A 14,984-nucleotide genomic window follows, 5' to 3' on the forward strand; every position below is an offset into this window, starting at 1 on the left:
TTTTGTTTTACTTAAAAATATGCCCAAAATAAACCATTTCAGAGTAGAACATGTTAAAATTTTCTTGAGGGAGTACCCCAAAGCCCCCCTGCCAAATTAGTTTCGTTTCTTAGGGAGGGGGCGCAAGTCAAAAGCTTTCGCCCCTAAGCTCTAATGTCAAATGCTGGATCCACCTTTGTCACTTAAGTTCGAACTCAGCCACTGTTTGTAATTATGGCTCCTGAATTGAATACTTGATCTGAAGGGAATACTTGCACATCAATTATAGACCTAAATATTGTGTTACTCTTTCATGTCAAGACTAGACAGAAGCAGTAATATGATAAGGAATTATTTATTTTAAAATAGAAAAAAAAGAAATAAGGGAACAAAATAAAAGAATTGAAAGTTGTCAACATGTTATTTTTTTTGTTTTTCTTTGCTGAATTGTGCATTCTTCTGAAGAGAGTTAAAAGTTTTCTTACTCGCTTTCATTATCATGAAAGAATTTGTTTCAGAGTCATATTTTAACCTGTTATATGTTTCGTTATTTGTGAATATTAACATGGATTAATATGAACTGGCCAATGCCCTGATAATGTCCGTAAAATTGTATTTATATTGGCATGTCCGAAAGGCTGATTACCTTCTAAATGGAAAACTAGGCAGTGAACTATTTAACAAAATGTGATTTAAATCATCACAACATTACTACACTACATGAAATATTCAGATGGTATGCGAATTACAATGCATACAAATGGTATGCGCAATACAATGCATACAAATGGTATGCGCATTACAATGCATACAAATAGTATGCGCAATACAATGCATACAAATGGTATGCGAATTACAATGCATACAAATGGTATGCGCAATACAATGCATACAAATGGTATGCGCATTACAATGCATACATATGGTCTGCGCATTACAATGCATACACATATACAAATGGTATGCGCATTACAATGCATACACATGGTATGCGAATAGCAATGCACACAGGTATGCGCATTACAATGCATACACATGGTATGCGCATTGCAATGCACACACATGGTATGCGCATTACAGTGCACACAAATGGTATGCGCAATGCAATTCATACACATGGTATGCGCATTACAGTGCATACACATGGTATGCGCAATACAGTGCATACAAACAGTATGCACAATTCATTGCATATACAAACAGTATGCGCAATACAATGCATACACATGGCATGCGCATTACAATGCATACAATTGATATACGCAATACGATACATACAAATGTATGCGGATCAATGCATACAAATGATAAGCGCATTAAAATGCACAAAAAATGATATGCGCAATACAATGCATAATTATTGGACTTAACATATATGATATCACATATATTCATTAAGAAATGCATTATGATACACAATTGCATCTGAGAGGCAAGGCCAACTGTTTTCAAGTATGGGCATGCATGCTGCCGCTGTTGAAAGAAACTGACCTCTGAGAAGCAGCGGCTCTCAGACGCCCCGCCCCATGCCAGGCGAGGCAACCATGGGTTGCAATTTAAATCAGTTTTAACACGTGTAAAACCTCACATGTATATCTATGACATATCGTTTATTTATTGTTGAAGTACATTAAGTGCATTTAGAACATTAAGGATGACGTCACAGCTCAATATTTGGATCGACTCGGTTATGTACACTATTAAAATACAATGCACCTAATTCTTGACTCTAATTATGTCTCCCCCCTCTGGGGGAGACATATTATTTTTGCCCTGTCCGGTAGTCCGTCCGTACGTCACACTTCGTTTCCGATCAATAACTGGAAAACCGCATGACCTAGGATCACCAAACTTGGTAGGGAGGTTGGTCGTGAGGTGTAGAGGATCCCTATTGTTTTTGGGGTCACTAGGTCAAAGGTCAAGGTCGCGGCGACCCCCAATATAAAAAACATTTCTGCTCAAATCTTGAGAACGGTTTGACCTAGGTTCACCAAACTTGGTATGCTAGTTGGTCATGACTAGTAGATGACCCCTATTGAATTTGGGGTCACTAGGTCAAAGATCAGGGTCAACGTGACCTTGAGGTGAAGAAACGGTTTCCACTCAATAACTAAAGATCCTTTGGGTCCAGGAACTTCATACTTGGTATGCTAGTTGTTCATGACTATTAGATGACTCCTATTGATTTTGAGATCAAAAGGTCAAAGGTCAAGGTTACCTTCAGGTAAAAAAATGTTATGTTGGCAGTGACCTTAAGCTTAAAAATGGTTTCTGCTCAATAACTAAAGAAAGCTTGTACCCAGGAACTTCATAGTTGTTCATGACTAGTAGATGACTCCTATTGATTTTGAGATCAGTAGGTCAATGGTCAAGGTCACCGTGACCTTGAGGTGAAGAAACTGTTTCCGCTCAATAACTAGAGAACGCTTGCAACCAGGAATTTCATACTTGGTATGCTAGTTGGTCATGACTAGAAGATGACCCATATTGATTTTGAGATCACTAGGTCAAAGGTCAAGGTTGCCATGACCTTGAAGTGAAGAAAAAGTTTCCGCTCAATTACTAAAGATCCTTTGGTTTCAGGAACTTCATACTTGGTAAGCTAGTTGTTCATGACTAGAAGATGACCCCTATTGATTTTCAGATCAAAAGGTCAAAGGTCAAGGTTACCTTCAGGTAAAAAATGATACGTTGGCGGTGACCTTAAGCTTAAAAATGGTTTCTGCTCAATAACTTAAGAACGCTTGTACCCAGGAACTTCATTCTTGGTACGCTAGTCGGTCATGACTAGAAGATGACCCCTATTGATTTTGAGATCAGTAGGTCAAAGGTCAAGGTTGCCATGACCTTGAGTTGAAGAAATGGTTACCGCTCAGTAACTAAAGAACACTTGCACCCAAGAACTTAATACTTGGTATGCAAGTTGGTTATGTAGATGATCCCTATTGATGTTGTGATCAGTAGGTAAAAGGTCATGGTCACGATGACTGTGAGCTGAAAAATGGTTTCCGATCAATAATTGAATAACGCTTGCGCCCAGGAACTTCATACAATGCAAACTTCGTTTACATTTTCCATGATTAATCAACAACACTTTCTTCTCTTCACTATTTAATATAATCGAATAAACCAAACTTCACTGTTGGTTTGTCTCCAGTCCAAAGTTACAAATTTCATGTCCATCATTTATTTTTTCTCAGCTACGACCACACAATAGGGGAGACAAGCGCTTTTTCAAAAAAGCAATCTCTAGTTCAAGTTCAACTGCCTTGTTTTAAGTGATGAACTTTAAATTATATATAAAATAACCATGCTATAATGTGCACTGTGGGAATAAAGATTACTGAATGCAGTTTGGATGCTTTTGTTATTCGTTTTTTAATACTTGTTTGAATTTTGAAAGAAAAGTGGATGAGTTATTGTTTTAGCCTTGGTGTCGATGTTGTCATCGTCAGCATTCAAAAACTTAAACGTTTGCAATAACTCAAAGATTATTAAAGATATTATAATGAAACTTGTAACACTTTGTTCAAGATATATATGATAAAACTTGTGCAGTTAGAACATTAAGGATGACGTCAAGATATAATGAAACTTGTCACACTTTGTTCAAGATATTATAATAAAAGTTGTCACACTTTATTTAAGATATTATAATGAAACTTGTTACTCTTTGTTCAAGATATTATAATGAAAGTCGTCACACTATGTTCAAGATATTACAGTTTGTCCTACTTTGAAAGCCAATGAGATTGCTGCATTTCGTTTTAAATTTGAAAAATATTTCCCATATTCTGCAATTCGTCCCTGATATGAACTCGATCGATACAGAGAAAATACAGTGATATTTGGTCTACGTGACTTTTCTAGAAAGTAGGCGGAGCCTGTATTGTTTACTGTAAAATGTTGATGCTGAAAAAATGTTACAAGTTGCTGAGTATCCAATGTAAGAACTTGTGACACTGTAACATCATTATAACTAGAATCAAAATTCGACATTTCTTCAAACAAAACGTTTTTAAAGAACTCATTATCACTATCCAGAATTGTAAAGTCCATGACGCTAACTTTTTAGAACAAAAGCCAACACGAGACTGCGACAATTTAATTCTTAGGTCTGCATGTACCGCACCAGACATCACGTGACATCAAAGAACCGGTGCCGCGCCACTAGATTATTTCCCTGGCTTGTCAATCAATTTTTGGGTGGAGTCAGTTTGTCAGTCTACGTTTTGCCGGGTGTGCGGACGTGACAAACTGTAAGCAAGTTATCTTTCATATTTTTAAAAATGATACTTGTCATACTTTGTTCAAGATATTACAATTAAAACCTTGTCACACTTGTTGCCTGAGACAATGCAAATCTGTATTGCAAGGCCAGTAACTCTGGCTGTTATGCCGCTTTTTGACTGGGAAAAATACAGACACGCGTTGTTTTATAGAGCTCTGAATTAAATTACTATTCTGAAACACGGCTTTCAAATGAATGTAAAACCAGAATACGTTAAAGATAAGTTTTTAGTTAGATTTAGGATATCTCAAATGACAGAAATTCAGTGGCATAGCTAAAGGTGCTTGTGTGCATAATTTAAAGGACATGGTAATCTATGTTTTGTATGGGCTTGTAGGAGGAACATGTGCATTTCAGTTTAAGAAAACTATTAAAATGTTGAAGAGTTATGTCAAGTTTGAAATATCTTGAATTAAATTAATGTTCGTGAAGTTGGCAGACTGGCAGCCCAGCAGCCCCGCAGCGTGAAGTCAGCAGCCCAGCAGACTGACAGACTAGCAGCGAGAAGTCAGCAGCCCAGTAGCCCAACAGCGTGAAGTCAGCAGACTGGCAGCCTAGCAGCCCCGGGCGTTTTATGGTATTTTTACTCGGGCTGGATACATGGCTTCTAGTATATGAAACATTAGAATGATAACACGTTTAATGACTTAACAACACGGAAAATTCAGAAATTCATGTTTTCAAAGCCGAAAAAAAAAGGAAAAAAAAATAATTCACAATAATTCGTTAGCAAAATACTCTTTAATGACGCAAAATACTAAAATGAATACTTTTTAACATTTACACCATTCTTTGAGTGTGAACTAAAAACATCACTTTACTCCACTTTTCTATTTTAGTTTTCTTTCTGGCAGCCCCGGGAGTTTTATGGTATTTTTACTAGGGCTTGATACATGGCTTCTAGTATATGAAACGTTCGGATGGTAACACGTTATATGACTTAACAACACGGAAAATTCAGAAATTTATGTTTTCAAAGCCGAAAAAAATGAAAAAAAAAATCATTCACAATAGTTCGTTTGCAAAATACTCTTTAAATGACGCAAAATACTAAAATGAATACTTTTTCAACATTTACACTATTCTTTGAGTGTGAACTAAAACATCACTTTACTCCACTTTTCTATTTTAGTTTTCTGGCAGCCCCAAGCAGCCCTGGGCAGCCCCAGGCAGCCCCGGGCGTTTTATGGTATTTTTGCTCGGGCTGGATACATGGCTTCTAGTATATGAAACGTTCGAATGATTACAAGGTTAATGACTTAACAACACGGAAAATTCAGAAATTCATGTTTTCAAAGCCGAAAAAAAAAGAAAAAAAATCATTCACAATAATTCGTTTGTCAAATACTCTTGAATGACGCAAAATACTAAAATGAATTCTTTTTCAATATTTACACTATATTCTTTGAGTGTGAACTAAAAACATTACTTTACTCCACTTTTCTATTTTAGTTTCCTTTCTGGAAGGCCCGAGCAGCCCCAGGCAGCCCCGGGCCTTTTATGATATTTTTACTCGGGCTGGATACATGGCTTCTAGTATATGAAACGTTCGAATGATAACACGTTTAATGACTTAACAACACGGACAAATCAGAAATTCATGTTTTCAAAGCCGCAAAAATATTGAAAAAAATCATTCACAATAATTCGTTTGCAAAATACTCTTTAAATGACGCAAAATAACTAAAATGAATACTTTTTCAACAATTACACTATTCTTTTAGTGTGAACTAAAAACATCACTTTTCTCCACTTTTCTATTTTAATTTTCTTTCTGGCAGCCCCGAGCAGCCACGGGCAGCCCCAGGCAGCCCCGAGAGTTTTATGGTATTTTTACTCGGGCTGGATACATGGCTTCTAATATATGAAACGTTCGGATGATAACAAGTTTAGTGACTTAACAACACGGAAAATTCAGAAATTCATGTTTTCAAAGCCGAAAATAATTTGAAAAAATTATTCACAATAATTAGTTTGCAAAACTTTAAATGACGCAAAATACTTAAATGAATACTTTTTCAACATTTACACTATTCTTTTTGTGTGAACTAAAAACATCACTTTACTCCACTTTTCGAGTTCACGCTTCTGACAGCCCCGAGTAGCTACGATATATTAACATGGGCTGGATACAAGACTTTAAGTATGTGTAACGTTCGAATGATTCCGAGTTTAATGACTTTAAAGCAAAGATAAGATGTGAAATGTTACAGAACACTAATTATTTAACGTAATCTTGCTAGAATTTCACTCTTTTTTTATCGCTTTGCTAAGACGAAATCGTGCGAAGCTTGCCGTCGTTTTTTGTATAAAAAGCGCGTCTTCAAATTCAAAACATTTCATTTTGCCATTTCAGCTGTAATTTAGTTTCCCCTTACAACAACACGCATCAAAGCGTTATATGATGAATATTGTCTTTTCTAACAACACGGAAAATTCAGAATATCATGTTTTCGACGCCGGAAAAAAAACACATAAAAAATGAAAAAAAATCTTCACAGTAGTTTGTTAACGAAACTCGCCTTTAAATGACGCAAAATACTAGAATATATACTTTTAAAACCTTTACACCATTCTTTTCATGCAAACTTAGGCATTTCTTTATACCCACTTTTAGATTTCAGCCTTCTAGCAAATCTTGCTCGTTCCAGCAATGCCAAGCGTTTAATAGTATTTTAACCCAGGCTTGATACAAGTATTTCAGTATATGTAATGTTTGGATAATTCCACGTTAAATGAGTTCCAAGCAAAGGAAATATGTGAACTGTTTCAGAACAACAAGTATTTTACGTAATATTACTAGTAGACATGTCTTTCCTGCAATCCAAGGGAAGATAATTTAATAAAGAAGTGCAGCTTTTAAGCTTAATTTTAAAATTCTGAAATGTGTGAACGAGAATATGAGAACAGTTTCAGTATCGGTAAACTCACAAAACTGCAACAATCTATGTTTTACACATAAAAGCTTTAACCATCCTGAATATAATCAATACATAATATTAATAATAAGCCAAACATGTATTACAAAACAATATGTTCTGATGTTCTGACCGATAATCGATTGCATAATCAACGCCAAGATAAGGCGGGGCTTATCAGTTGCCCGGCGCTTTCCTCCATGATCTCCAACAATAATGAATTGACATGACGCAGACTGCCTGTCGGACTAGCCGCTTCAAATCAGACTGACCAATCAGCGTCCAAACTAGGCGGGGCTTTTAAGTAACCCGTTGCTATCAATCGATGTTACTCTAGAGTTCCGACAAAAGGAAAATGGGAAAGCAAAAAATTCTGACTTTTTAATTTAAGCAAAGGAAAAGCAAAATGAATGAATCCTCCAAATATATCGATCGTTTAATGTAAATTTTTGATTTAAATAATATTCGTAGGTGTAGGAAATATCATTATAAGTACATGGAATCTATTAAGTGTGTACTAGTGGCGTTATTTTGCGATGTATTTATATTTTCAAATGTGTATCATTCTTGTGTATAAAATAAAGCATTTTGTTTGTTAAGATATACTTTTAAGGTATTGTTTTTTTTAAAGATTAAAGAAAAAAGAATAAATAAAATATGACCTAAGATTACAATAAATATAAACATTTTTAAATACATGTATTCAATGTTTAAATACATATCACCTGATATCCAGAAAAGTGTACCTTACCGACTTTTTTTCCGCAGTATCAAATAATCTAACCCCTATACCTGTTTCTCATTCAATAAGTATTGTATTAAAACGTTTAACATGACGTTATACATAATATTATTGTTAATAAGAGCTTAGTTTTGAACAAACCACTGATCAAAACTATATAACATTAATTGTTTATTTCTGTTAAATTCATAATTCAACATGGTTTTCTTCTGTTAAACTCCGAATAATAAAAATTATCAAATCATTATAGCACTAATTATAAATGAACTATAGTTAAATAGGTTATATAAGCTCATTTTGTTTAGGGTTGTTATAGCTCACATACAAACACACGCACATAACGCAGGTACAATAAGCACGCACGTAAGAATGCGTAAAAACTCACCCCACAAACCATCCCACACACGAGAACGCGTGCGCACGCAGGCAGTTAGCGGATACGCCCGCGCGCGCGCACACACACACGCACACGCACACACACATATACGCACGCACACACGCACGCACGCACGCCCACACGCACACCCACACACCCACACGCACGCACGCACGCACGCACGCACGCACGCACGCGCGCACACACACACACACACACACACAATACGATAAAATATATGTTCCAAATGGCTAAAATGATGATCTTGAAGTTAAATGTTATAAGTTCACTAAAGTGTTTATGTTTTTTAATCAACGCATTGCTTGTTTTTACCAATACCGAATTATTCTGTTTCTGCAATGCATTTAATGCCCATGATACAAAAGCCAACATAGCTACATTATCCCGCACTTTGCCGTGCGTACAGTGGCTGTGAACGCGTCTGTGCATACATGCCTGCATGGGTTAGCGTGTATGAGTGTGAGAGCGTGTGTGTGGGCGTGTTCATGTGCGTGTGTGAATGTGTGCGTATGTATGGGCTTGCGTATGGGCTCGTGTGTATGTGTGTGTTCGTTCGTGCGCGTGCGCGTACGTGTGCGTTTGCGTGTGCGTGTGCGTGTGTGTGTGTGTGCGTGGATGAGTGTGTGGGGGGCGTGCGTACATATACGGGTATGTAGCGTATACGTGCGTGCATGATGTGAGTGCAAATTGTGTGAACTATAAAAACCCTGAATCAATCATCAATGCGATCATTTTTAATCAGTGCAAATGCAAGTATTAAACACAATACGCAATGCTTTAAGATGCACTATTACTCCCAAATGAGAGTTTTCACAATTAATAAAATTGGTTTAATAGTCCTTTAAGAATGAATAGATATCGAAATCAATGGTTAGTATGGAACCGAGTTTAATTTGAAAAAAATGTGCATTTAACAATTTTTTTTACCTCTTTCAGCATTTACCAAAAAATAAATTATTTTTAGGCTTCCTGCTATTGAATACACAAGTAAAACCTTTTTAACAGTGAATAATAGTTTGGATGAATTTATTAATACGTAAGAAGTTAGGGTTTATCAGTCCAAATTAATGTTTGTTATACACATAAATTTGATTTTGAATATGAATTTCATTTTAAAATATAAGTGTGTTGATTTTTTTCAATTAACGCCGATGTAACATTCAATTTTGACCCCGTTATATATTGACAATATGAGTATTTTTTCTGTTCAAAGAATGACCGATTATTTTTAAACGTTAAGAACTGACCATCCCCCACCCCCTTCCCCGACCGGTTTACTACATCAAACCTTGATCCAAAACACTGAACTCTATTATCGCGTATTTTATAGGTCTGTATATTGTTACATTTTTCTCAGATAGTGACGTACTTAGGTAAACATGGATGATTTTAATGCACCAGTCAAGTTTAACCACGGGCCCCTGGTCCGGGGAACAGCGGGGAATTCGACTTACGGTCCAGCCAACCCCGGGTAAAAACCCCACCTCGCGGAGACGAACTGAAGGTAAAATCCCCGCAAAATGCCCCCGCAACCCCGCAAGACCCATTCCCCGCTATATTTAGCACGAAGACAAAACCACCGTATTCACCCAGCACTGCGCGGACACGTGAAAGGTAAAAACACTGCCCATTTCCCCGGCTATCTCCGGTATACCCCCGGACCTGGGGGCAGTGGTTACAATTGACTGGTGCATACGCATAGTCCAGTAAATTGAAAGATTATTGATGTGTATTATCAAAAAAAATATAATTCGGCAAATGAGATAGGTAAAAAATAGATAATTTCGAAAGCCTCTTTTTAAAATAGCCGCCAGATATCAGTCATCCGTTGATTTATAATGCTGGTAATTCAGCGCCCGTCTTGTGTGGAATTAGATAGTTTGTTCAACAGCAATAACAGATATCCCTAACATTAAACTTACTGGACATGCGTGCGTGCGTGCTTGCGTGTGCTAGTATGTAAGTGTGTGTGTGTGCGTGCGTGCGTGCGTGTGCGAGCGAGCGTGTCCGCATACCTGCCTGCGTTTGCACGCGTGCTTGAGTGTGGGCGGGTTTGTGGGGTAAGGTTTTTAGTAACAATAAAAGCACGCACGCAAGCACACGTAAAAACTTTTTACGCGTGCTTGCGTGCGTGCTTTTATTGTTCCTGCGTTATGTGTGTGTGTTTGTATGTGAGCTAAAACCACCCTTAACAAATTGTGCTTTTAGTAACTAATTAATTATAGTTCATTTATAATCAGTTTTAAATAATTTGATTATGTTTACTATTAGGAGTTTAACAGAAGAAAACCATGTTGAATTATTAATTTAGCAAAAACAATTCCTGTTATCTTCAATTGATCAGTTGTTTATTCAAAACTAAGCTGTTTTTAGCATTAATAATATTACATTTAACGTCATGTTAAACGTTTTTATTCAATACGTATTGAATAAGAAACAGGTATAGGTGTTAGATTATTTGATACTGCGCAAAAAATCCGTAAGGTACACTTTTATTGATATCAGGCCATTTGTAATTAAACATTGAATATATGTATTTAAAAAAATCAAAAATTAAACGAGCAGTTTTTTCAAAAAATAAAGAAAGGCGCACTTTTTCAGCGAAACACGACGCCGTTTTCCTCGCGAAAATGACGTTATAGACGAAATTAAAATAAAAAAAAAAGTAAAACAAGAGAAAGAAAAATATATGTGCGTGAACGTTTTCACAACACGCACTTGAGGTTGAAATTTCATAGCGGTAAACGAGTAATTGATAAAAATATCGGTAATTGTAGCTGGAACGCAAAAATATGACAGACGTCTCAAAATTTACGTCGGTGGTATATTTTGAAGATTGGTAGTTTGAAAACTGTTCTGAGTATTGAAAAAGTAATATTAGGCCTCAACTGGGCATATGCTCTTCTATTCGTATACCAATTTTCAGATATTAACACGAAAATTCGTTCATATTCGCGTTCCACCTTAAAGGTGTGTTTTGCAAACGAACTCTTGTGAAGGATTATTTCATTTTTTATGTTTTTTTCGGCTTTGAAACCATAAAATTCAGGATTTTCCGTGATGAAAGAAAAAACGCTATAATGCTTTGATGCGTGATATGGTAAGGTGAAAATAAATTACCGCTTAGATGGCAAAATAAAATGTTTCGAATTTAAAGACGCGCTTTTTTACAAAAAAAAACCCGACGGCAAACGTCGTGTTATTTCGTCTTAGCAAAGCGATAAAAAAGAGTGAAATTCTAGCAAGATTACGTTTAATAATTAATTAATGTTCTGTAACATTTTACATCTTATCTTTGCTTTAAACATAACATAACATTGTGTTTATTGTAATATAAGGCCACCAGCCCAGAATACATGTAACAAATTGTAGTATTTAGTACGTCAAATATGAACTATATTGGATATTTATAAAACATGTTTTATGTTGTTGCACAAATCAAGCATATCAAAGTAATGGTCATATACAAATATATGTAAACATATAACCACACACACACACACACACACACACACACACACACACACACGCACTCACATATACATATAGATAGTTCCATTTCATGTATTAGTAGTTGTATAATAAATTATCTGTGTAAGATCAGTTGCTTTCTCAAATCGAATGCTTTATACACGAATTTAGTTAGCGAGAATATCTCACTAGTGGCACATTATATTATTGAACAATTGAAAGCTTGAATGAGTGAGCCAGGTAGTCCGGAACAGTTCACGTCGTAAACCATCGTAAGAAGGACAGACCAGAAGAAAGTGGTACTCATCTTCTATTACATTGTAACCAGTACTCGAGCATAATGGACAGAATCGGATTTCACGTGCAATATTCAAGTGTCTTCCTTTTTCTATCATAAGCGTATGACCTGAGCATCTTAAGTTTGCAAAACATTTTTTCCAAGGATATGGTAGGTCTATTGACAAATAACGTTCTGGGTCAAGAAGAAAGTCATTAAATACGGAATCATCTGAACGTTACACATACTTAAAGCATTGTATACAGCCCGTGTAAAAATACCATAAAACGCCTCGTTTTTTCATTTTTTTTTTGCCTTTGAAATCATGAATTTCTGAATTTTCATTATTGTTGGAAAAGACAATATTCAGCATATAACGCTTTGATGCGTGGTGTGGTAAGGGGAAATTAAATTACAGCTTAAATGGCAAAATGAAGTGTTTTGAATTTGAAGACGCGCTTTTTTGCAAAAACGACGGGAAACTTCGCACGATTTTGTCTTAGCATAGCGGTAAAAATCGAGTGAAATTCTAGCAAGATTACGTTAAATAATTAGTGTTCTGTAACATTTTACATCTTATCTTTGCTTTAAAGTCATTACACTTGTAATCATCCAAACGTTACACATACTTAAAGCCTTGCATACAGCCCGTGTAAAAATATCGTTATACGCTTGAGGCTGATCGAGGCTGCCAGAAAACTAAATTTGAAAAGTGGAGTAAAGTGATGTTTTTAGTTCACACAAAAAGAATAGTGTAAATGTTGAAAAAGTATTCATTTTAGTATTTTGCGTCATTTAAAGAGTGTTTTGCAAACGAACTATTGTGAATGATTTTTTTCATTTTTTTTCAGCTTTAAAAACATGAATTTCTGAATTTTCCGTGTTGTTAAGTCACTAAACTTGTTATCATTCGAATGTTTCATATACTAGAAGCCATGGATCCAGCCCGAGTAAAAATACCATAAAATGCACGGGGCTGCCCGTGGCTGCTCGGGGCTGCCAGAAAGAAAACTAAAATAGAAAAGTGGAGTAAAGTGATGTTTTTAGTTCACACAAAAAGAATAGTGCAAATGTTGAAAAAGTATTCATTTTAGTTATTTTGCGTCATTTAAAGAGTATTTTGCAAACGAATTATTGTGAATGATTTTTTTCAATATTTTTGCGGCTTTGAAAACATGAATTTCTGATTTGTCCGTGTTGTTAAGTCATTAAACGTGTTATCATTCGAACGTTTCATATACTAGAAGCCATGTATCCAGCCCGAGTAAAAATATCATAAAAGGCCCGGGGCTGCCTGGGGCTGCTCGGGCCTTCCAGAAAGGAAACTAAAATAGAAAAGTGGAGTAAAGTAATGTTTTTAGTTCACACTCAAAGAATATAGTGTAAATATTGAAAAAGTATTCATTTTAGTAATTTGCGTCATTTAAAGAGTATTTTGCAAACGAATTATTGTGAATGATTTTTTTTATTTTTTTCGGCTTTGAAAACATGAATTTCTGATTTATCCGTGTTGTTAAGTCATTAAACTTGTAATAATTCGAACGTTTCATATACTAGAAGCCATGTATCCAGCCCAAGTAAAAATACCATAAAAACGCCCGGGGCTGCCTGGGCCTGCTAGGCTGCCAGTCTGCTGGGCTGCTGACTTCACGCTGCTGTGCTGCCAGTCTGCCGGGCTGCTGACATCACGCTGCGGGGCTGCTGGACTGCTGACTTCACGCTGCTAGGCTGTCAGTCTGCTGGGCTGCTGACTTCACGCTGCTAGGCTGCCAGTCTGCTGGGCTGCTGACTTCACGCTGCTGGGCTGCTGGGCTGCCAACTTCACGAACATAGTAAATTATTGTAATGCTGAAGAGTTATGTCAAGTTTGAAATATCTTGCAGTAAATTATTGTAATGCTGAAGAGTTATGTCAAGTTTGAAATATCTTGCACAAAGCAATCATTTGAAATGGAACTTTTTTATTTTTAAAGGGACTCGTTAATGTTTTTGGACCATCTTTTCTCAAGGTAATGCGTCTGAAAACACTAATACCATAATCATTTCACTCTAAAAACATAACTACAAAAAACTATATATTTAAGTATAAAAAGCTGGTTTTAGTGGGGAGCGAAGCCACAACGGTACAGTTAAGAAAAAATAGAAAACTTACAACAAAACAAGAACAAGCCTTCAAGGACATGTAAGCATAATCTTGGATACAATTTAATCTTTAAGCCTTTTGGTGAAAAGGGTTACTATCGCTATTCAAAAGTGTGGACTTCAAAGACGAACATGGGCTTTTATCAACATTTGATAAAGGGCCCAAGCCTTCAGTATCTTAGCTTTAAGATTCCTAATGATTTGCCACATTTTATTTCGTTATAAAAAGAGTGCATTTTACAGTCCATAATTGACATTTGTCTTTGAGCCAAATTTTCATCGAGCAGAGGAAATACCTTTGTTGAACAGCATGCTTATCATTTGGTTTACATTGCGCCGATTGTTCAGAAATTTGTTTAAGTTAACAACGTTGTTAACGTCATCATTGTTAACTTTCATTTTAGCTGTACGTGTTTTAATTAAACACATGAGCACATCATAGAATATTACACCTTTAAAAGTTAACAATCATGTTATTAATCATGTTGTGACCTTTAAAAAAAGCTCTGAACAAGCGACAAATTATTGCCATTTTAATAAGGGCAGATTTTTTTCTAAATCATGTCAATGTGATAAGTTTAGACATGGAAATAATTTTATCAATGTTCTGATAATAAAAATGTTAGAAACATACAGTACGCCTGAAGCAGATAAAACAAAGAGGTTTATGTCACATGTAAACAAAGTTTAAAATTGAGGCATTGTTTGTCAACTTTGAATGAAAACACAATTTAAAATTGAAGCATAGTTTGTCAAATTTGAAATGAA

The sequence above is a fragment of the Mya arenaria genome, chromosome 15 (genome assembly GCF_026914265.1).
Source record: "Mya arenaria isolate MELC-2E11 chromosome 15, ASM2691426v1".
NCBI lineage: Eukaryota > Metazoa > Mollusca > Bivalvia > Myida > Myidae > Mya > Mya arenaria.